We start from the raw sequence: 24,145 nt of genomic DNA on the forward strand, positions 1-24,145 counted from the left end.
ACCTGTCTGCCCTCCTACCCCACAGGGAGAAGGTATTTGCCTTACTCTTCCCCCCACCCACTATATGTGCCTTATCCAATCAGCAAATGACCCGCAAGACCCCTATCCCACTCCTTGTACCCTGGGTATAAAAGTGGACTAAGGACCCCTGTTCAACGTACCTTCTCTCTTGAGCTGGCCAGCTGTTCTAACAGCGCCTCCCACTCTAATAAACTGTATTTCCCTCTCATTCTGTCTCATGTCTGGAAATTTTTTTCCTACTCGTGCCGGGACCACGACCTTTTTAGGGGCCTGTATGGGGACTTGGGGTCTCTTCCCCACCGCCTCAATTCTCCTTTCTCAAAGGGACCCTCTGCGAACACACAAGTGCTGTGGAGCAACTGAGGCACTCTGGCCAGGGTTATCCTCTGGTGTGTTCCAAAGGGCCCACTGCCCGCTGCGCCCCAGTAGCTGCCGCCAGAACAGGTGAGGGTCTTTCCTTTGTCTTCTTTCCAGCTGAGGACTAGGCCAACCAATATCGTGTGAGCACAGGTTAGGCACTTAAAAGCCACATGAAGACTCCTGTGTGAGGATAAGGGGGACACGGAACAGATCAGGCCACAAGGGCCTGCACCCACAACTTCCATGCACCGTGTCAGGCTCACAGTGGTTAATGCAAAGCAGAGCCCACTGTCCCCTGACCACCGCCTCCCCAGGAGGCTCGGAAGGCAGATGCCTCAGCCTTCTTCCCTGTCGCTCTCCCTTCTTTCCCTTTCAGTCCGGATTCGGTTACAGGAGCCTCGGTGTTGCCTCTGGGCCATGCCAAGAGTGCCCTCCGCGTTTCAGGGAATCTCCCAACCGTGCGTCACCCTGTTGCTCCCGGGAAGCTGTCTTTCTCTGCCCGGGTCACACGGTGCCCTAGCTGCACGGCTCTCGGGGGTCGCCTCTCACTGTCAGACACGGCTGTGGGGAAGGGCAGCCATTTTTATGCCGTTAGTGGCACGGAGAGATCCCTGGGACAAAGGGATGCCTTTCTGTCAGCCGGTGACTCTCAGGACCCACGTTCTATGGCAGGTAGGCTAAGAGTGGGTTCTGGGTGTCCTGGGAGCCCTCTCAGACTCACCCCTTGGCTACATTCTCAGAGACGGGGAAATTCTGACCTTGTGAAAGGTCTGGTCTCAATACAAACTGGGGGATGCCCCCAAAATGGCCTCTGAATGGCACACTAGCTCTTGCCAAGAACAGGGAAACGACTCAGAATCTCCTCACATTCAGTCCTTCATCGCCCTCAGTCAGAATCTGGATTTCAGGACTCATGCCTCACGTGTCTTTCTGTTGCCTCCTTATCTCCTGTCCCCCTCTGACTCTTTCCACCAGATTTCCTAGACGACCCCTACTCGACCTTTCATATCCGCATGACTTCTAGGGAAGGATTCTGAGGTTCCCTTTGGTCCAGGTCTTTCTCCTATATTCAAAAGCCTGAAGGATTAAAACCTCTCCTAACATTCTAAAGAATGTTCTAACTACACTCATCTCACGGGTGTGGAGGGAACCAAGCTTTCCCCACTCCTGAACATCCTAAAGAATTCCCTTCTAACTACTCCTGTTTCTCAGGGAAGAGAAAGACCAAGCTCCCCCACTCCTGCAAACTCCCTTAACCCTTCCGATTCTTCTGATGGGACAAAGACCTCCCTTCCCACCAGAGATTTTTATCAGCTGATATCGCCTGATATCAGAGTCAGTTTGAGCACTATTTGGTCTATATTTTAGCTATAGAACTATGACTACAGAAAGGAAAGATGACTTTTTGACACAGGATGGCCATGATATTCTTTAGACTCTGGAGAAATCTGGTTAAAATGAAATTTTTTTTTTCTTGGAAATTGCAAGACCAATTCTTTTTGCGTATGCAACTTAAAAAAAACTAGCTTGTCAAAAGGCCTGCCTAGGGAAAAGCTTGAAGTTAACCCCTTCCATGTCCTTGAAACACAACCAACTTTGAGACCTCAACCTTGGCCAAATTAGAACTGCAAGCCAAAAAAGAGGGTGGGGGCCAGGGAGGTGGTGTCAAAGTGATATTTTAAAGGTCAAGCAGAAAACTATGAGATCTCACAGAAAACTGAGATCTCTGTCTGTCTGTCTGTCTGTCTGTCTGGATTTATGCATGTCTCAGTGTGTGTCTTTTGTGTTTTGTTTTTTTGATAATATTGCTGAAGTTGTAAATGAGTTCTAAATTGACCTAAAGAAAAGTAAGCACTTACAAATGAGATAATTCTAAATACAAGAGAAATTAACCTAAATGAATTTAAGATTCACATGAACTGGGAAATATTCAGTATTAGATATCTAGTATTAATGTTTGCTTGTTAATCTAATATAGGCATGTCCAAGAGTTATTAACATTAAGCATACTATTTTCACTGTCCCTAGGTTTATTATAAGTTATATGTTATTATATTGTTATTATCTATTACAAGTTTATCCACAAGGAAAGAACCTCAAGAGAAGAAACTTCAAAAAAATATGTAAATGAGATATGAGCTTTTAGATAAACTCTGTTAAGAACAATCATACTTTAGAAATGTCTGTCTAAAACAGTCTCTCTAGATTTTGGTAACCTGAATTTCTAGGGTTGTGCTAAACTAAGTAACAGAAGTTTATTGAATAGCTAGGTCATTTCCAAATAAAATAAGATTCTGAAACATTCATTACTGAATACTAACTTCCTCTTACAGAGAAACTAGAGATTTTGGACTATTAATGAATAATGTTTGATGCCATCCTGAGATGTTCTATAGAATTTTTTTTTTTAGAAATTGTCTATGTTCACCAATCTATAGAATGCTAATATAAAAGTCACTTCTTGGTTGCTTGAGGGAGGTAGGATGCGTGTTTTTAGTAAAGAAGGTATGAGGAATGAAATTACATTTTATAAATGGAAACATAAGTAGGTCTGACTTATAGGTGGCTGTTTCAGGATGGGTGAGGAAAGTAATGGGTACAGATAGTGATAAGAAGATTTTATGGAAAGTGGACCCCAAGGGAAGAGTTTTTTGCATAAATACAAGTTTTCTTGAGATGTTGAACTGCCTTTGATAATAGATTTTAAGTTTCTTTACCTCTGAAGTGATATGTTCTATGTTTACCTTTGAAATCTTCCTTAATACTTTGGTTAAATGAATATATTGTTTCACAGTGATCTATATGATTCTATCTGACTGTTATAAGCCCTTTTGATATTTATTGACAAAACTTCTTAAATAACTTAACTTCTAGCCAACTTTGGGGTGCTTCTGAGGGCCCCTGAGACATCCCAAGGAGCTATTAAACTACCTGGGTTCATTGGACATGTTAAAGTACATGGGAAGTACTATTGAAGGGGTGATAAATCTTCTCAGGTTATACTGAATGGTTGATGTTATTAATATAGATATCCTAAAGTTATGTGGAATTCATATAGATCTGATATACCCTGAGAAAATGTGGTTAACTATAATGCTCGTTATCATATTGAAGTGTTACATCTCACAGCAATGACCAGGCTATTTTGTCAATTGCAATTTAATCAGATTTTAAACATGCCTTCTATGGTTTCACTCTGACGACTGCAAGAATACTGCTACTTCAAGATTTATGGAAAAGACTTATCTAAGATTAACCAATAAACAAATTTTGTTTGTTTCTTATCTGGTAAACTGGTAACAGACTGGAATTTATTCTACTCTGTTAAGAGAACAAAGTTTTCTTAGAATGCAACTTTTGTTAATGGATTATGAATTTCTTTGCCTTTAAGTGATTTATATTTGTTTTTAAAATCTTTTGTTACTTTGATAAAGTAAATAAGTATTATTTAAGATTATGGTACATATAGGCAAAGCTCATTCTGCTTCTACAAAAAATAAGTCCTCACTGTTAGACCTTTGCTATCCTGATGTCCTTAAAACATGGCAACAGTCTACTCCTAAATCGGGGAATTAAAAATAGGTGAACAATAGCTGTAAATCAAAGAGTCAGGGCTGTGGGAAATCCAAGGTGGCCGCTTGGCTTTCCTTGCTCCCTGACAAACCTCATTTTTATTTGATGAGTTAAAGCCTTCCCTGGCTACAGGGTTAATGTCCTCACAATGACAAAAAATTATATTTCACTTAATATTAAGTTCTAGTTTTGCTAATTAAGGCCTGGTTTAGTACGATTCATTTCTGAGATAGTTCCTTGTTGTTATGTTATATTGCTAAAAGGTTTAATTAATTAAGTTATTAGAAAGGACATTCTAAGTTTGTTTCTAAAGCTTATCTCAACGACTAATCTTTGGATAAAGGTCAGAGGCTCCATGATGTACACCAGGAGATTAACACATGGCTATAGTCATTTAACTAAGTCAGATGACCTGGGGTATATTGGGCTATACCCAATGAAAGTTCTTGACTTAAATTCTTGTTTAAGTGAAGTCGCTCAGTCGTGTCCGACTCTATGACCCCATGGACTGTAGCCTACCAGGCTTCTCCGTCCATGGGATTTTCCAGGCAAGAATACTGGAGTGGGTTGCCATTTCCTTCTCCAAAATTCTTGCTTATGACCTTACTAATACCTGCTAGCTATATTATTTTCTGTGTCACTTGTTTCAGAACTGTTTCTTATGTTACTAAATGTGTGCCTGAGCCTGTGATAAAATGCTGATATGCAGTTCCATATAAGATCAATGATTGTAATAATGGAACTCTAGAATTGGGAAGAAGCAACAAGAGGGAATACTTTCCTGGACCAAGAGGCTAGTAAGACAGGTATGGTCCAGAGACTTTTGCTACTCTCAAGGTCTGGTCCAATAACAGCACAACGAGTGGCCTCTCAATGGGATCTTCCCCAGACCTGGGAATGAGCCTTCCCAGCACCGTGGGACACAATGGCCATGAAATGCCCCCCAAACATGGTCAAATATGTGACTATGAAGGGATCCTGCTGACTGGAAATTGGTGCCTCCCAGCTATCTCTACAAAGATTACATCATGACCATTGCAAGCTGTTGACCTTCAACACCCCTTGGAAGAAATTCAGGGTGGAGATCAGAAATAAGGCACTCTGTGCTCTGGGAAAAACCCAGAAGAACTGGCCTTCAGAGGGTCAGATGCTTTCAGGTAAAGGTTTTTATGAGCCCAAATTCTTGCATCTTCTCTTACCTGGAAAAACACTAATGTCACAAACCAAAGTCTAGTCCTGATTCTCCTGGCTAGCTCCTCAGAATCTTTTCTACTTCTATTAGTCTTTAGGCCATATATCTTTAAATTTCTCATTAAGCTGATTTCTTCTAGAAAACAAAAAATCTCCGAGTGATAGTTTGACAAGAATATTCCCGACCAACACCTAGACAATGCTGAAACAAGCCACTTTATTATTCCATGGACTCTCATCTCCCTCCATAAATGCACCCTGACAGAGAGCAGGCAAAGGGAACTGAAACCCAGCACCCCAGTATGCCCCTACAGCCTGAAGAAACCAGAGTGGTCATCGCCCCTTTTCCTTTGAGACTGGGTTCCCAAATGCTTGAGAAGGAAAATAGGTAGATAGTTAGACGTGAGCAGAGTATCAACAGGGGCCAAAAATTTGGTCCTAAAAGTAAAGAGAGGGAGGAATGTGGTGACTCAAGGACGAATGAGCAGATGAAACCAAGGAGGGTCCTGGAATTCAGGAACAGAAAACCAGACCCTTATTGTCCTTCCTTCCCCCACATTGTAACTATTAATGGATTTCAGGTTCTCCTGAGAAGTATAACCTGTCTCCCTCCTACCCAATAGTGAGAAGGTATTTGCCTTACTCTTCCTCCCACACCATATATGTGCCTAGTCCAATCAGCAAGTGACCCGCAAGACCCCTATCACACTCATTGTACCCTGGGTATAAAAGTGAGCTAAGGACCCCTTTTCAACATCCCTTCTCTCTTGGGCTGGCCAGCTGTTCTAACAGCCTCTTCCACTCTAATAAACTTTATTTCCCTCTCATTCTGTCTCATGTCTGGAAATCCTTTTCCAACCCGCACACAGACCATGACATAGATGATATAGATGTAGAATAGACTTATTAATAGATGGTATAAATATAGTGCAACTGAGTAGGATTCTAGGGGGCTTTTGCAGACAAGCCTTCCTCGATGCCGTATGCTTCTCTCTAAAGTACCTAGATTTGATGCACATTTCCCGAGTTGTTTTGCAGATGTGAAAATCCCTCCACAGATTCAGTGCAGTTCAGTTCAGTCGCTCAGTCATGTCTGACTCTTTGTGACTCCATGAATCGCAACACGCCAGGCCTCGCTGTCTATCACCGACTCCCGGAGTTTACTCAAACTCATGCCCGTTGAGTCAGTGATGCCATCCAGCCATCTCATCTTCTGTCGTCCCCTTCTCTTCCTGCTCCCGATCCCTCCCAGGATCAGGGTCTTTTCCAATGAGTCAACTCTTCGCATGAGGTGGCCAAAGTATTGGAGTTTCAGCTTCAGCATCAGTCCTTCCAATGAACACCCAGGACTGATTTCCTTTAGGATGGACTGGTTCAATCTCCTTACAGTCCAAGGGACTCTCAAGAGTCTTCTCCAGCACCACAGTTTAAAAGCAATTATTCAGTGCTCAGCTTTCTTCACAGTCCAATTCTCACATCCATACATGACCACTGGTAAAATCATAGCGTTGACTAGATGGACCTTTGTTGGCAAAGTAATGTCTCTGCTTTTTAATATGCTATCTAGGTTGGTCATAACTTTCCTTCTAAGGAATAAACATCTTTTAATTTCATGGCTCCACAGAATAGAAGACACTAATTACTTGACAACTAAAAGCACACAGCCTCAGGCCTCCTGGAGCCTAAGGATTGATAATGTGACACCACCCTGTTCCCTCCCCAAATCAGAGAATTGTATACCAGCTCACCCCTCCCCCTTCACCTGGCTTTTAAAAGTGCTTTGCTAAACTCTTAAGGGAGTTTGGGCTTTTAGGGTGCGAGCCACCTGTCTCCTTGCATAGCCCTGCAAGAAACCTTTCTCTGCTTCAAACTCTGATGTTTCAGTTTGTTTGACCCCAGTGTGCATGCACAGGAATGTGTGCTAACAGTAGAATAAGTGTAGTTGATATAGATATAGAATAGATGGAAATAATAGAGACATAGGATAGATGTAGTTCATATAGATGTAGATGTAGAATAGATGGAGACGATACAGATATAGAATCTGTGAAGAGCACCCTGGGGTGACAGTGGGGATGATACTGGGCTGGTGGATCCAGGGCTGGCTTACTAGCAGTGGCAGTGACACCAACGAACCCAAGGTGGGGGCCCGCACCATCATGGTGAGGCCGGCCATTTCCTGCGACCTCAGCAGCCAAGAACACACGCCTCCCGCCGGCCCTGAAGTGTCCATGCTTATTCCCGACTGGCTTTGGGAGACCATGGAGCAGGAGAACCAGGAGTCAAGGAGAAGACCAGAGAGCCTGCCACTCCCTCACCCTGCCCGGAGGCGAGGACCGTCACCCCCAGCTCAGCCCCCTCCACTCACGACACCCGTGAGGACAGCAGCGCCCGAGCCACCGATCACGCCGGTGACCGCCACGACACGTGCGGCGCCACGGCCGCGGGGGACCACGCCGAGGCAAGCGCTGCGCTCACGGGCAGGACCGGCCCCCCGGCCCAGCCGCCGCCGCCGCCGCCTACCACAAGCAGGTGTCCCTGTCGCACGTGTAGGAGGAGGCAGCCAAGGGACCAGGAGCCGGGCGGGAGTTGAGGGAGCCAGGTTGTTTTCCTTTGGTAGCTTTGCCAAGGTCACTTCCGTTTTACCTTAATGGTGCTGACGCCCGCTCCTGGGGCAACTTGGAGAGGAGGGGAAGGGGCTGTTTCCAGGGGGGCACCTGTCCCAGGACTTCTCAGAGGGGCTCAGCTGACGTCTGCTCTATCTTCCTGCCTTTTGGAGGGGAACCATGTTTTTAATTTATATGTCGTTTTCTTAATTTTTAACTTTGTTGCATTTTGGCAACAAAATTTACCTTTGCTTTGGGGGGGCGGTTACAATCCTGAGGTTGGCATTATAATGAAGGTCCACTTGGTTCAGGGTTCTGTGAACTGTGTGGTCTCAATTGGGAAAATGTATTTCCTATACTTGTGTCTTTAAAAATAATGTGAACAGTGAAAGTTTAGGTTGCTGTGAGCGGGAAGTTTCCCGTGGACTTCTCCAGCTTACTTCTCCTTCCACTGCTTAAAGTGTCCCAGATGCTTTAAGATGAGCTGCTTGGCCCTCTCCCTAACTTTGGGGACACCCTAAGTCATACTGAGGAGGGGGAGCATAATGGGTTTACGCCTCCGGAAAGTGACAAGGTTAGGAAGTGTTGAGAGTTTCTGTGTGCGTCCTAGCTTTGTTTAGCAAGCTTGAGTTTCTTTTCTGTAGTCCTTGTAATCATTCTCATTCTTAACGGTGCCAGCTTTGCTTGAATGACTTAGAGGTAGCATTGTAAGTGTCCAGAATAAATGTTTGGAATAGTGCTAACCTAAGGGATGGCGATTGGTTGAACTTCAATTCCAGACTGTTAAGATGGCAGCTTTGTGCTGGAGGAGTGGGTGGTTCTTAACAGACTCTAGTGATCTTACTTAAAAAAAAAAAAAAAAAAAAAACTTGTGTTATATTTTGGTAAAAATGAGCCCACTTCCTTCTTCTGAAAGTACTTAGTGATAGAGCTGAAGGGGTCTCCTTTTTACATTTAAGGACTGAACTGGATATACCTCCTGTAATTAAGTAAATTTCCAACACTTCTCTTATCTGCTCCTCCCCCATCCCACCTCCTTTATCATGTTAAACAGTCCTTTTGCTTTTCTTATTCCTCCTCTCCTAGAGAGCTGTGATTAGAAACCACACCCATCCTTGAATGAGGTGCTTGAAAGGGAGGCTGGCTACCTGTGAACAAACATTGGCAGCAATGAGGGAAAATGACTGTCCCTGGACATTGGACTAGATTACAGCCAGATATTTCAAAAGCAGCGAGACACTGCTCTCTGCAGCCTCTGACAACAAATGAGACCCATAACACACTTGCTTAAGCTTTTGAAACGTGAATCAGTGTAGCAAAACGAAAGCCGTTTTCCCCACCCCACCTCAATATATTTTTCTTTTCCTCCTCTTCTGAGAAAGCCTGTATATTGCTGAGCACACCCTCACACACTTTACTGTTGGAGAATTCTGTTTGCTTTTCTAATCTGTTGAACCATTCCCTCATTCTTATATGAAAGCCTGCGTATTGTTGAATACACACGTACACACACTACACACACACACTTTACTATTGAAAATGCTGTTTGCTTTTCTAATCTGTTTAACCATTCATTCAAGAAGAGTGTGAGGCTATAGTTGGGGAAGGGAGTGACAGTGCATTTTCCGGTAAAATACTGGGGACTAGATTTAAGAAGCTATAATGGCAAATGCAATTAAAATTTGGGAAGGCCTCTCTAGAAAAATGACAAGTATAACGATTTGCACTTCATTTATACCAAAGTTGAAAAAGTAAGATTTAAGCCCAGGTCAGCTTTTACTTTATGGATATTAAGTAAACAAGTGTGTATTTTCCACAATGGATTTAAGCACTATGCTGATGGAAAGAAGCATGATGTTAATAGTTTTCATGAACTTTCAAAGGCTGTTCATGTTTATAAAAATGCGCTGCTCTTAAACATTCATCTAAATCAAAATTAAATTTCAGTATATTTGACAAAACCTGGTACACCGAGCTACAGAACTTTCTGCACATCTAATTCGTCTGCTTTTTCTGCAGCTGCTTAGAACCTTGAAATAGATCCCCTGCCTGAGGGCCAGTTCCTCTCCTGTTTTTTAAATGAGGACCTTTTCTGATCACCTTGACCTCTTCCCAGAAAGTACATAGATTATCCTGCTGCCTTCAGTCATTGTGTCTAATTTGGGTTGTTCCTTTTCCTCTTTTTTTTTTTTGTGGAAGAGTGTAAAGATGATGCAGAATTTATCTAAAAGTTGTGAGAGGATGTGGTTGAAGTGATTTAATTCTTACTTTTCAAACAATTATTTTTTTATTTCGGCAACATGCCAAACCTAAAAAGAACAACCAATTTACTTTAAAAACAATTTAAGACAGTTAAGAGAAAGGATACTAAGGCAAAGAGCAGTAATAGAGGTAATGCACTGGAGGTTTTTTAGGTTCATCCCAGTTCTTAGCGTTGCCTGTTTTCAGTCTCTCTCTCTCTCACCCCTGCTCTCCCTTCCCTCAAAGATTAAGCCCACTGCTTCCTGAAGTCTTGCATCAACCAGCCCTCCCCCTACCCAGGCAGAGAAACCCATCTATTTATACTCACCCCCTGTTTCCATCTCATACTCAATTCTCTCCTGATTTTTATTTTCATGAGGCAGACCATCCATAGTCATGAAAGCAATTATAAAATGAAAGGTTGTGAGGTAGTTTAGCAACTTCTTTACAGCTAGCTCTGATTTTAGTGAGGATTTAAGGCCGTTTAGTCTCATACACAGCTTTTGGGCTGTCCCTTTCGTGGTTCAATTTTAAGCAATGTCTCTCAGCATAGACAGGAGGGTGAAGATTTAGAAGGAACTAATATGCGACCTATCAGTGAATCAGCTGACAAGAGCCTTAGGAAGTCTTTTTACTATGTATTGTTAACCTCACATTCTGAAGCTGTCTAAATTGACTGGAAGAAAGTTCTCTTGGTGCCTTATTGGTGTGTCCTTGCAAACCTTTGTCATACTTTCTTGCCGTCACTTCCAACGACGGGCCCGTGTGTGTGTTGTGTGTCACTGTGCGCATGTACAGGCTTAAATAATGTGCCAGCAGCCCTGTTTCCAAGTTGGTTTTCATTAGGCCCTTTCCTCCTGGGCGAGGGCTGCACTAATCCTGACACCGGCTGCCAGGAGAAAACCTCACGGATCCCACACGGAACCTTGGTAACAGCATCCGTGACCCGCAGTCTCAAGTACAGAATGGGAACCCCAGAGCTAGGAGACATACTTGTGTATTTTAATGAACTGCCACCCCTGCTAAAGAGGCTTCTTTCACTTTTGTGCTCTACAGAAAGACCAAGGGGGGTAGGAGGGACAAAGCTTTGAATCACTGCTTTCTAACACCGAATGGGGCCAACAGGACAGAGAACATCACAAATCTAGGCAGGTGTGAGGTACAGTGGCTGAGAATTGCCTGCTCCCTCTGCGTGCCCTTTCTTGCCTCCAAAGTCCAATCAAGTGATCCTGGGAAAGAAATCTGCCTGGGTTGAGGAGGGTGGTTCTGAAAGAAAAAGCTACCAGGACATGAAAGCAGGGTGAAGGGTAGGCAGGATGAAAGTAACTAAGTAACCCGACTCAGAACTCTCAAAAGCTTCTAGCAGCTTGATGACAATTACAGGATTTATTTCAGCCAGGATAATGTCTGTGGTACATCATTTGAAGACAATATTACTTCATGTTGTTAAAAACTGTGTGTATAGTATGTATGTGTTGTGGGTGTATACAAATAATTTATATATATGGGAGATTTAGTGACTTTTGATACGGGTTTGGTGCAGGTGAATTTATTACTGAGCCAAATGAGGCACATACCGAGTCAGGAGTTTGAGCCCAGGGCATTCACTACTTTTTCTGATTTCCACATATGTGTATTGCCTGTCCCATGAGGTATTGTCGATGTCATGTCAAATCCAGAACTCATAAAGCAATGCCAGTGGTATTTTATTTGTAGACAATCAACTCAAATCTATAAATTATTACCACCAGATGATTATAATATTGAATCTCCTAACACTAACAAAAGGAAATCCAGAGCATCTTGATAAAAAGTTTTTTGTTTTGTTCCTGGAAGTTAGTAGAACAGCAGTTGTATGTGGTTATGTTAGTTTCAAGGTACTTAATTTGCTGACACTATTTCAGATAAAAAATCTGTATGTATTATATTTGTGGGAAGCTAAAATAATGGTTTGAGATTTTTATCGAATACGGAGAGTAGCTATTTATGAAAAAAAAGGAAATGTCTGTTTTTGTTTCTTTGTTCCCAATTAACATAGATAAATTTTAAAGTGCATTAAAGCAATGGTAAAGTAAGTAAAAAGATGCTACACAAGTATTTTTCTCCTCATGCTTTTACAAAGAGACACACTGCTTTCTAAGTGATTCCCTGGAGTAGGAAATGGCAAACCACTCCAGTATTCTTGCCTGAAAAATTCCAAGGACAGAGGAGCCTGGTGGGCTACAGTTCACGGCACCTCACAGAGTTGGACATGAATGAGCATGCACTGGCTGAAGGCCCTATGTGGATTCTAACTTAATTATCAGATTTTTCAGATATGAGTGGCAACCTTTTTATTGATAATGAAATTAAGCAAACTCCAATCACAGAAGCAGAACTAATGAAAACATGTTTTACTTGAATATACTTCTTAGGCTTCTCCTGCCAATCCTGTGATTGTTTTATGATTCATTTGAAGAAGGGAAACACAGAAGAACAGAGGCACTGCCTGACATTGTGTTGTTTCGTCAGCTCTGTCTAGACTGCTGAAGCAATTTGGATGGAAGCGGTGCTGTTCTGTGTGTCTGCTTGGCAGTCATGAACTCCCCAAACTTGATCATTCAATTTACAACTTGGTATTAAGGCCTCCCAGGTGGCTCAGACGGTAAATTATGTGCCAGCAATGCTGGAGACCTGGGTTCAATCCCTGGGTCTGGAAGATCCCCTGGAGAAGGAAATGGCAACCTACTCCAGTATTCTTGCCTGGAGAATTCCATGGACAGAGGAGCCTGGTGGGCTATAGTCCATGGGGTCACAGAGAGTTGGACATGACTGAGCAACTAACACCTTCACTTTCATTAAGGTCTAAACACCAGTCAAGGAGCCCAGATAAGGAGATATATATTCTCCCTCTATATTTGTGGAGAACTGGCTCCAGGAACTTTCCCTCCTGCAAATACCAAAATCCACAGATGCTCAAGTCCTTTATGTAAAATGGTGCAATATTTCCATATAACCTACACACAGTCCTTCCGTCTTCCCCCTGCATCCTCCCATATACTGTAAATCATGTCTAGATTACTTCTAATGTCTAATACAAATCCTCAGTAAGGAGTTGTTGTAAGTATAATGCAAATGGTTGGTGGTATGCAGCAAATTAAAGTTTTGTTTTTCAGAACTTTCTTAAAATTTTTCCCCAAGTATTTCCAACCCATGGTGATTGAATCCACTGATCAGAACCTGTGGATAAAGAGGACCTATTGTAAGTTGATTTAGAGTTGCCACTTCCCTGACAATATGGACAGATGCTTAGCAAACCTGAGAGAATGTAGTGTCAAAGTAAGATGAGCATTGTTAGACTGGTACACATTAGGGCATTTGAGAGAATAGAAAACACAGCAGCTGAGCTGGATCCTGGTAGAAGAGCCACTGTGCCTTCCCCATACAGGTCTCCACAGTTGACACATCTTCCTGATGCTTTCTCATTGCTTATTCCCCACCAGTAGAAAAGGGGCCTGTTAGACTTGGGTGGCTAGAGAAGTAGGTCATAATGCATTTTTAGTGGCTTAGTTGCACAGCCTTTAATTGGTCACATCCAGCAGAAGGAGAGGCAGTATAACTGTTCTATGCATAGATTTGGGAGCTAGACTGACTAGGGACTCAGATTCCAGCTCCATCAATCGTGGGCTGCTTGATCCTAGACAGATGGCTTAACCTTTTAGTACTCTCATCTTAGTACTTTCTCATCTGTGAAAGGGCGATAATGATAGTATTTATATTTTAGAGTTGAGAGATCTGAAGGATTAAACCAGGCTAAGGTAAGTATCAATAAAATGAGGAGGAAGCAGCCATTCAGGCATGGGATGGGAGAGAATTGAAAGGCTAGTTTTCAAGTTTGTGTCTGTGTAAGAATCATTGGGGGTTCCTATTAGAAATGTAGATTTCCTGGCTTCGCTCCAGGAACTGAGATTCCTTTAGTCTAGGGTCCAGGAAGTGGTTCTTTTTGTTTTGTTTGTTTAAACTTTTAGAATTATTTTAGGTTTACACAGAAGTTGCAAAAATATATACATCTTGCCCTAATATTAACATATTATCATAGCACTTTTGTTAAACTGAAGTCAAGATTATCATATTACTATTAACTCCAGACTTCATTTGGATCTCACCAGATTTTCTACTAATGTTTCTTTATCTGTTCCAGGATTCCACTCATTTCTTACAGGTTTTCAGCCCATGAGAGGCAGATGGTCTAGGGACCACATCTTGTGAAATACTGGGACACGTAAAGGACCAAGCAAGGTCAAACTGCCCTATCCTCATGTTGGGAAGATGAATGCAATTTTGAAGCAGAAGGGAATAAACTGGTGAGGCTCTGGAGGGGATGGGGGTGGATATAGCAGTTTGATTTTAAGCCTTGGGATGGAATTGCCTCCGTTGGATGAGAGGGGTTACCTTAAGAGTGAGGCATCTGTTCCTAACGCCAGGTGAGACAAGTTGTGGAGTCTGGAACGTGGGGTTGCTGCTTAGCCTGAGGTGATACGTCTAGAATTGTGGGCAGGTCAGGGGACTGAGTGCAGCAGATGGGGAACAAGCACCTTGAGGAGGGCCCAAGTAGTTGATTAACGGGGATCACAGGGACCAGTTAGCCTGTGAGCCATATAAATCCTGTACTTCCTGGAACCTGCTAAGCCTTTGGAAGTGGATCACAGTAGTAACCAGCATCGAGCACTGCCACATTTGGCACCAGCAGAAAGTCAGAGGGTGAAGCTGAGATGATCCTTTTGAGAGAGGCCAGTGGGAGGTGACCCCTTGGAAGAGTCAGTTCCCACAGGGAGGAAATACAGGGCCACCGTCTGGGGAGCCAGAAGTAAAGGTTGGAAATGAGAATGCTAGGATGAAGGAATAGATGTTTTAAGAAAAAGTTAGGAGAACAATCTGAGTAGATATGGACACATTCTTGAGTACCTAAGGTTCTGAGGCTGTCGCTGAATTTTTCTAATATTCAAATCACTAGCTCCCTTCACATTTACCTGGGCCTTTTTTAAAGAATATTAACCACTTTTCATTTGACTCTGGATTCCTCTTAATTTCTATTTCACTTTCCTAGTTCTTTCTGCATCCTAGAGTTCCCTAAACCACAAACTGGTATTCTTAAAATTTGTTTCACATTAAGTAAACTGTTCTCTCATCTGCCAAACCCATTTAAAATAGACTAAATTGCCTCAGAAACCAGACTGCACCTGTGTACAAGGGACCAGACTTTGCTGAAAGGCTCCTGGATTTTATTTTTGCTGGCAGTGTCAGGCTGGTCAGGGTGGTAAGTGGCCAACAGTTGAGATCTTAGGTGATCTAATCCTTGGTAGATGCTAGGGATAATCGACAGATTCTGCACAGAAACTAGCGCTTGCCTGAGAGAGGCTCTGCCAGCCATCAGGTGCTTTACCTAGTAGCTCTGAACTCACAGACCACAGCTTCTGGGCGAGGAACAGTCCTAGTCACTCTACACGTGGTTAGAAGGCTTGTGTGATCAAAGAGTTCAGGTAACCTACATGCTGTGTGGAAACACTTCCCAAAACATTGCATAACCTGAAATATAGAGGGAATGATTTTCCTGTCAATACTGACTGACCTTTACCAAACCTATAAAAAAGAAACACTTTTAAAAAATCAAGTAATGGTATATCTTATAAAATGGGAAAACTAACAAGTGAAACATGAGTTGTTATAAAACCAGGATTTAGTAATGTTGAATTTCAATAATGGGCATACAGGGTACTTTAGATGTGATAGAATAGGGTCATGATAGAATCTGATACAGAATGGAAAAAACTTCTCAGAAACACTGGGCCCTAAGTTGTCTTAGGGTGAACCATGTGAATTTAATGTAGAAAAATGACAATTTCATTTGGTTCAAACATAGATTTGAAACCTTTGTCTTGTCCTTATCAAGTTCAGTTCACAGTATTCCAGTTAAAATTGCACCGTCAGTATATTCCAAAAACTAAAAATGAAAATAAATTTGAGTTGAGGTATTCTTTTATAGTCTTAGTACTTTAGGGAATAAACTCTTCCCAGGTATAAAATCTCAACACTACCCTATTGCCCCTACTAGGAGCTAGTTTTCATGCCCTATAGTACTTATGAGAACCTTTAAGATTTCCATTTATCAAAAGGGCTGTAATTGTCTCTAGAATTAACACTGAAAGAGCAATGTTTAGTGATTCTAACTTGTCTTCAAACCACAGTCGTGTCCAAGCAGTGTTCCTACCCCCACTTTTTTTTAACCTTTGACCACTCAAGATGTGACAGCATTTCTGCTTAGTAACTGGCATATTATTACATGGTACAAACTATCTTAGTGATTTGTCATAGTTTTTCTCTCCTTCTGCACTAATTCAGATTATTTCTCCTAATCAACAACTTACCAAGAACGAAGTTAAAAGATCTGAGCTTAGGTAGAGAATTAAGGTGGATGAAGACACAACAGTACTATCAGGAGTGATGGAATATTGCGTGAGTGCAGTGACTAGGGTCTTAGAGAAACCTGATGGTGATCTGGTACATCACATGGCTTGTTTAACATCACCCTCTTTGTAACAACCGCAGTTCTACTTCCTCTTATTCCATTTTCTCTCCTGTTCAGTGGCTTGAAATCCTCAAGTAACTCATGTTCTGATTCAACAGTATTTCTGGAACTCCTTTCTGTGTTTTACCTTTTATGTTCCAATGTGCTTTTTTCCCCTGTTGGTGCAATAACACACAATTCCAAAGTGCCATCTAACGCACTATGCCACTGAGCACCACGGCCAGTGATTTTAAGTGTACTAAATTATCTTCTGGTTGAAAAGAACATAAGCTGAAGAAATAAATGCCTCTTAACTAAAGGCAACGGTCAAAGAAACTTTTGAATGGGTAGTCGGAAAATGCTTTCAGGCCTGCCTATCAGAGCGGACTGAGAACGTTTGCGCTAAGCAGAGCCGTGATGTTACGGGAGCAGTGAGAAGGTGCACAACAGCCACGTATTCTAATTAAAATAGAGTTTATTAGCTTTTCTTTTAATATAAACATGAGGAAGAAAAACCACACAAGTTGTAGCATTCTTTTCAAAATAAAACTGCAATCGATACTTGAATCTCCAAGCTCCATAAATAATATTTTTTGAGGTGGTAGACTGTAGTATTTTATATCCATTATTTATCATTGATGTCTCTGTCCTTTAAAAATGATGGAACCTGTGGCACTCAATATAATGTGAAGCCTTGCTATAAAGAGAGAAAGTATTTCTAGCCCAGAAATGCTTTGTTTACAGGCAAAATTCCTAGGATTATGTTTGAGAAGGTAGGAGAAAGATTTTACATAGTTGAGAACACTTTTTTTTTTTAATGTTTCAAGTTTAGGTGACATCATTACCAATTTCCTAAAAGACTGATTACTGGACCTCCCTGTCTTTTAATGGGCTTCCTGGTGGCTAAGTGGTACCCTGTGTTTTAAAAAGCCTGAGGTAAGGGTTCCTAAGATTTATCTTTCCTCAAGTAACAACTTGAAGTGACACACCTACAGCCAGGTTAACAGGCAGAACAGAAAAGCTGTTTCATGTCCCTTACTTTCCTGTCACTACTACTAGGGTCCAGTTCCTTTCAGTTTATTACCGAGAACTAATGCTATTGTTCCTAATTCCTTTACCAAACCTATAAAAAAGAAACTTCCGTGCTCAAGCAGATCAACAGCCCAGCCAGGCAAAGGACTATTTTAAAAAGAGGAGGCCAGGTCTATAAAGATACAAGATATCCTCCTGAAGTCTTTGTGCAATTGGAAGCTTTGATACTTGTAGAAATATAAATGCTACAAACTTACAAAACATCACCTGAGAGTTTACTTGAATTTCTTCTAAACTCATTTAGTTTTGTAAATTTTAAACATTAAGCTCTTAATTTTAATCTTTTGTTTCAGCCTATTGTTTGCCATCTTCAAGAGGGACTGAAACAACAAATTCAAATTAAAAGCTTAACATCTAAGATTTACAAAACCAAATGAGTTTAGAAGAAATTCAAGTAAACTTTCAAGTCACATTTTGCGTCTGTAGCATTTATACTTCTGCGGCAGTGTCCTGGAGTGTCCAAGCACACTGTATTAAAGCTTAAAATTGCACCAAGACTTTTGGGACACCTTCTGTTTCACTATCTGCTTATTCCTGGACTAACAGGTTGGCTGCAATTATGAAAATATCCTTTAATACAAGTATTTAACAAAGAGGAAAATCATCAGAAAATGAGAAGCACCATTAGAGTTAACAAGAAACGCAGCACGGACCCAACAGGAGTAGGTGACAACATACCTTCTCTGCTTATGATCCCAAACATGCTAACATGCTAGTAAGTAGTGCTTGCAAAAAAACTGAATGACAAGTGTTATTCAGCAGCTTTTGGGTTTAAACTGATTGCCAAAAATGACTAGCAGCTTCAATGAAATAGGGAGGAAGAATCCTTCAAAACCTAACAATGCTACAGCAGTCTGTTCCTAAGTGGCTTTATGAGTCGTCAGGAGTCCCGTGTTTGAACGGCAATACTGCATTGATTCTAAAGGAATATGCAGCAATATGGGCGAGAAAAATAGGAAAAAGTAAAAGTTATACAGTTAGTGTCTTTAAAGTCTAAAAATTTAAACTATTAAAAAAACCTCACATAGTTCACAGTTATCGGCCTACACAGTAAGCAAATATCTGTGGGTGGGTTGGGAGCTTTTAGCTTTGGAGTGGTTTTTGTAACTCTGTTTACATTAAAAAGGACAGAAGAGTGTGTTGCCTTGACAAGGTCCAGTTTTCCTATGACCATAACCTTTGCTGTCTGCAAGTCTCTTGAATTCAGTGTCTTTCTTCTAGGTGAAAATACTAACTTTGCTGGTTTCTTAGCAGGAGAGATGGTATTTCTCCAGTCCTTGTTACGAGGGGTTCATGATGTTACAACCCCTCACCTCTCTCTGTTCATGAGAGGATGGCATTGGAGCCCTGAACACCAAAGAAATTATCAGCGCTGAAAGACCTTCTCACAGCAACTCTGCCCAAGTCTTTGTATTTGTCTTCACACAGTCTGGAGATGGCCTAAGAAAGTCAATCAGATAGAACGTAAATATAATTGGGGGAAAAAAGTTCCAACCTTAAAGAAAGCAGCATTGATAAGCCACACATCTGCATTCATTTAGGCTGACAGTTGCTGCTACTTTGGATAGCTCATATCTACACTGCTGATTCCCTAAGATAATATTCTTCAAGGGCTATGATGAGATTGCTGGGGCAGGGAGGAACATATTTAAAAACCAGGTTGCCAAAATAGGCCCCATCTAACAGCAATATGATGTTACCTACATACTAGATCCTTAAGCATAATGAACACACCTGAGCAAAACCAGTGTTTACCCAGCTATTCAACTTCTATTCAGTCTTCATTATTTACTACACACTAAGAACATTTTAATGAGGGTAGGTGTCTGTTGAAGGCAAGAAAGGTCTAGTGATGAAGCACTACAAGGTGCTATTTCACATGCATGTAAATTATTGTAGAAAAATGTCTTATTTCTAAAGTATCAAGGTACCAAAAAAGTGTCAACTTTATATGTATTCATTTCAGTTGTAAATTTTGCTGTATACCCACCAGAAATCACAAACTACTTCAAATTACTCTTCAAATCACTACTACAAATTCCTTCATCCCATGTATGTTACCACTTCCATTAAAAACCCACCTACTTTCTACATCCAGTTTCTGAACCCACATTATAATTTCCAAGTATAGGTCTCACAGGTTAGCCCCTGATGCTTCTGGTCTAATAAACTCATGGGGCTGAACTGTGATACACACAAACACACACTACAAGCTCCGGCAGTTAAGAGTACTAAGTAATTATCAATGTACATATGATTAGGGACACAATTATAAGAAATTATTCCTGTATGGTTATATGTAAGTGTGGAGGTTCAAATGGAAAACCATTAAGAACAATTAAATCTGATTTAAAATATTCTGAATTATGGTTACATAAGAGATATCTGTAACTTTTTTAAAAAAAATAATGTGATATCTCTGTCTAACAAAGACACAGGGAATAAGATGCCAGTGGGTTAATAAGCTCTGCAAACTGTTAGTCATTGCGTAGTGTAAGTCAGCCACAGATGCTGGCTTTGGTGACTGACAGAAAACCGAGTTAGCGAAGCCCCAGTCTTACCTCTAGGCTCTGTGCTCTTTCTTTGCTAAGAGGAGCAATTAGAAAACTCAGCTTGTTGTCATCTGCTAAGGAGCAAAGGTCAAAGTAGTATTTGGCATAAATACTGGCGGAAACATTAATATTAAACTGAAGGAGCTCCAGAAAGTGCCTTTCCATCTCATTCCTGGGGGAGGAGAAGACAAAACCAACATAGGACAATTTTAGTCAACTGGGCTATCTTCAGAAACCCCATTCTGTGCCACAACAGCTCTAAATACAGCTTGGAAACAAACAACGGCTCCCCAGCTGGATTAATACACTCATGTTCAAACAAGGTACAGCTCTTGGTGGTTCTTCCTGCGTCCTGGCACTTGGAGTCTAGGACAAGGCGGGGAGGTTACGGCCCTCTTATGCACCCATGCTGCTGACTCGGGGGCTCATTCTTCAGAGTTCCATCAGTGCAGCTGTGCATTCATGCTCCACGCTCACTCACAAGGCCCCGCTACAGTCATCAGATGAAAGGAATGATGTGTGCTGTTTATTAGCTCTGGAGAACTTGCAGACATTTTCACCGATAACAGGAAGGGGCTTATTGAAGTAGAGACACGCCAACAAAAGCAGTAGGCACATCACCACGGCAACAAATGGGGCCATGGAGAGCCACTGCTATTATCTCTGAGGGGAGAAGACTCTTGAGGCAGCAAGGATTCATCTCAGATAAATAAATAAATAAGCTACACTCGATGCGAAAGGGAATCCCCTCCCCCCACTCCAGTGCAGGGGACTGTGGCAAAGGGCAGAATGCAAGTTTCTGTTCCTCTTAATCCCAGTAGGACCAGAAGGTGTTCCTGGGACAGGATGGGATACACTTTTTAAGCTATGGGAGCCAGTAGGATTAAGGGGAGACGTCTTGGCTAGACTAAATGCACCTGAGCAATGACCCCGATGGAGCAGTTCCCTCTGTGCTCCGTCCACCGGCCCTGACTAGGACAGAAGGTGCATAGGCACGCAGGGGGCGAATTCAATGAAGTGGGAAAGTAGGGTCCTGGGAGCAGGTCTTTCCTGTGGGACCATGCACAGTCATTAGCTTGTCTAATGTTTAAGTAAATAAAATCAGAGTAAGTCTTACCACTTTCACAGCAATCACTTTAAAGAGTTAATTATATAAAAATGATAAATACCCAGACAAATGAAAGTGACTTATTTTTCAAAATATTTGTTTCCTGGTTTTAAAGTGTTAATATTTTATCCACTGGTAAGTCATCAAATGTTTGACGTTCTCCTGCGTGGACAGCAGAGTGTGAGCAGAAATGAGGTTTCTCATTTGTTGAACTTTAAACCTAACTGAACCTACCTCCAAAATTAATTTCCTGTTCATATGGCCATAAGTCTATAGAAATGTAAATCAGATAATGTTTTGATAATCAGCTAATCAGGACTTAATTTACTACGGGAATAAATGCACTTCACTATCCCTTTTATATTCTCTTCCACTAATACATTGTAATTGTGTGGAAATACAGTACTTCATAGGATTAACATGTCTATTAACAGAGCTTTACTTACTGAAGAAAAAAGCATTAGGACTACAGAATACGCCTCTGCGTTTTTTTTTTTTTTTTTTTAAATGACTAGATGACTGAAGAGCATGCCATTTATAGGTGCAGCAAATTTTCTGAACAGCAGCTGCTCAATATATTCAAACAAGATACATGGATGTTAGAAAACTTTTAAGGAAAAGCTGATAGATGCCAATTTTTCAATTTAGACTCAAAATGAGACCATTACAAATAGCAGCCAACAGCAGGGGGATGAGACAATGTGACTTGAACACTTGGCTGTAATGCTTTCCAGTTTCCAAAGATCATAAACAAAAGCAACCTATTACGAACATAGCTCCTGGTGATTCTGTTGTACACAGAAAAGGGCTGTTTACAATGAGCTTCTTCCTGTAGCTAGACACTGCCATCAGTGCTATTGGGCTCACATCTATGAACACCCACACACTTCCCTGCATGTTCTCTGATGCTGTAACTGGACCCAGAGCCCCCGTCAGCTTAGCTGCAGGTTCTGAGAAAATTTCAGCTGCCATCATGGCAGACCTCGTGTTTATGATTACACATTTTCCTTCCTTCCAGGAACCAGTTTAAAGATGGATGACAGTGGTGCTCAATGTCACCTTAGTTTCTACAAATTCCAAAAGTACTTCTACTTATCTCGAATTATCTGCTGTAACACTAAGGTGGCTACCAGCAATATCACCATGACACTTTCTATCATCAAAGTGGACATTTTCACCAAAAGCCACTTGGACAGCTACCAACAATCACTGGTCCCTTCTCTTAGTCACAAGCTTCTTTGCTTCAGTTGTAAATATGCACTCTGGTAAATCTGAATTAAGAGTCAGGGGCAAAGGGAACAAAAACAAACTCTTGCCACTGCCTGCCATGACCTTGATCATCCTCTGCTGTTCACTGTAATAAAGAGGTGCCCCTTTACGTTTTCCTAAATGCCACCCACAAGGACATTTTTCCTGTCAAGTGAGCACTTCTAGAGTCTGCTGCAAATACCTCTCTGGTTCCTGCTGCCTCCCACCCTCGGGGCCCTTCCCTGCAGCCAGACAGCAAGCCTGATGTTTCACGCCCATGGGAGCATGCCATCTGTGAGGAACCCGCCAAGTTAACTCGAGGCCCCACCAAGTACCGCTGTGGTTGCTGAGTGCCCCGGGTGAGGCCCCACTGACACTTCCTGGGCTACCTGAGACAAAGGAGTTTCCTAACTCAGCAGACCTACTTCTAAACATGGGGAACACTCCTGACAGTGGAGGAGACAGAACACAGAGATCTGAAACCTTCCTATTTGGTCATCTGTACATCATGGTTTCCGTAACAACAGAACCTTAGAGACAACCTCAGATTACAAAAGAAAAGACCTGCAAAAACAAACATACAATGTGTGACTCAAGTTGAAGTTATAACCTCAGTAGTCTGGAGGTGCTAAGACCTCAGCAGTGACCACTTAACTTCCAAGGCCAGACATGTGTCTCTTAAAAACAGACTGGACCTGGTAGACAGCTTTAAGAAAGACGTGAAGTTATTTACTGCATCATGTTGTTCTGGTAGGGAGCTTGTAAAATGGCAAAAACCACCAGAAAAGTAATTTATCAAGCAGACTATTACAACAGTAACACACCAAGATTTAACTAATTAATGATGGAAAATACAAATGGTTATACTACAGCTAGACAGAAAGAAGTCTAATTTTATATTTATACCTAATTCAGCTCTGCGCAATGTAACCTTTCTTAAAATGTAACATTTCTTAAGCTGTAAACTTTATGGGAGCAAATAAGGTATTGGAAAATGGTTAGACAGTTCACCGTAACCTTACAAACTCACATGTCCTCAACTGTAATGTCCTTTAGGATCTGGCAGTAGTCCACATTCCAAACAGTCTGATCGTCGCAAACCTTGGAGGCAAGAAGAATGGCTCCCAAAACAATTCTTTTCCAGTTAGTGGGGCAAATGTCGATCTCAGCATAAATTAAAAGCCTTTCTAAGTAAACCTGCAAAAGTAGAGGACTGACCTTTGATTTTAGTTCAGTTTAAGGGCTGTGATAGAATTGTTAGGAATGATAGGTTTCATCTGTTTTTAACATGTCTTTTATTCTTTGGTTCTACAGAGACTTTTGCTCGGCCAGCCGAGGCCAAAGGCCAGGTCACAGTTGTAAGGCAAATATTTCTGTCAGTCTGGTATTTCTACTCTGCCCATGTGAATTTCCAACCCAATTTTGGTCGCAGGAATGAAAGGACATCTCAGCATTCTAAAGACAGGCATTGTGTCATTACCTTCCCACTTGTAAAAGGCAGCACGTATACCCCAGCATTGATTCAACCGTTCAGTAAATGCTTGAGTGCCTACCGTGTGCAATGTACCTACCATACTGGTGGTGGGTACGTGGCAATTTTACATAAAGC

At 41.7% G+C, this 24,145-nt stretch overlaps 1 pseudogene; it reads right to left on the reverse strand.

Annotated features, from left to right (window-relative positions):
* Positions 1-16,990: 16,990 nt before the first annotated feature.
* The window catches only part of LOC122687346, a 35,552-nt pseudogene continuing 28,397 nt past the window's right edge, over positions 16,991-24,145 (reverse strand).

The sequence above is a fragment of the Cervus elaphus genome, chromosome 31 (genome assembly GCF_910594005.1).
Source record: "Cervus elaphus chromosome 31, mCerEla1.1, whole genome shotgun sequence".
Taxonomy (NCBI): domain Eukaryota; kingdom Metazoa; phylum Chordata; class Mammalia; order Artiodactyla; family Cervidae; genus Cervus; species Cervus elaphus.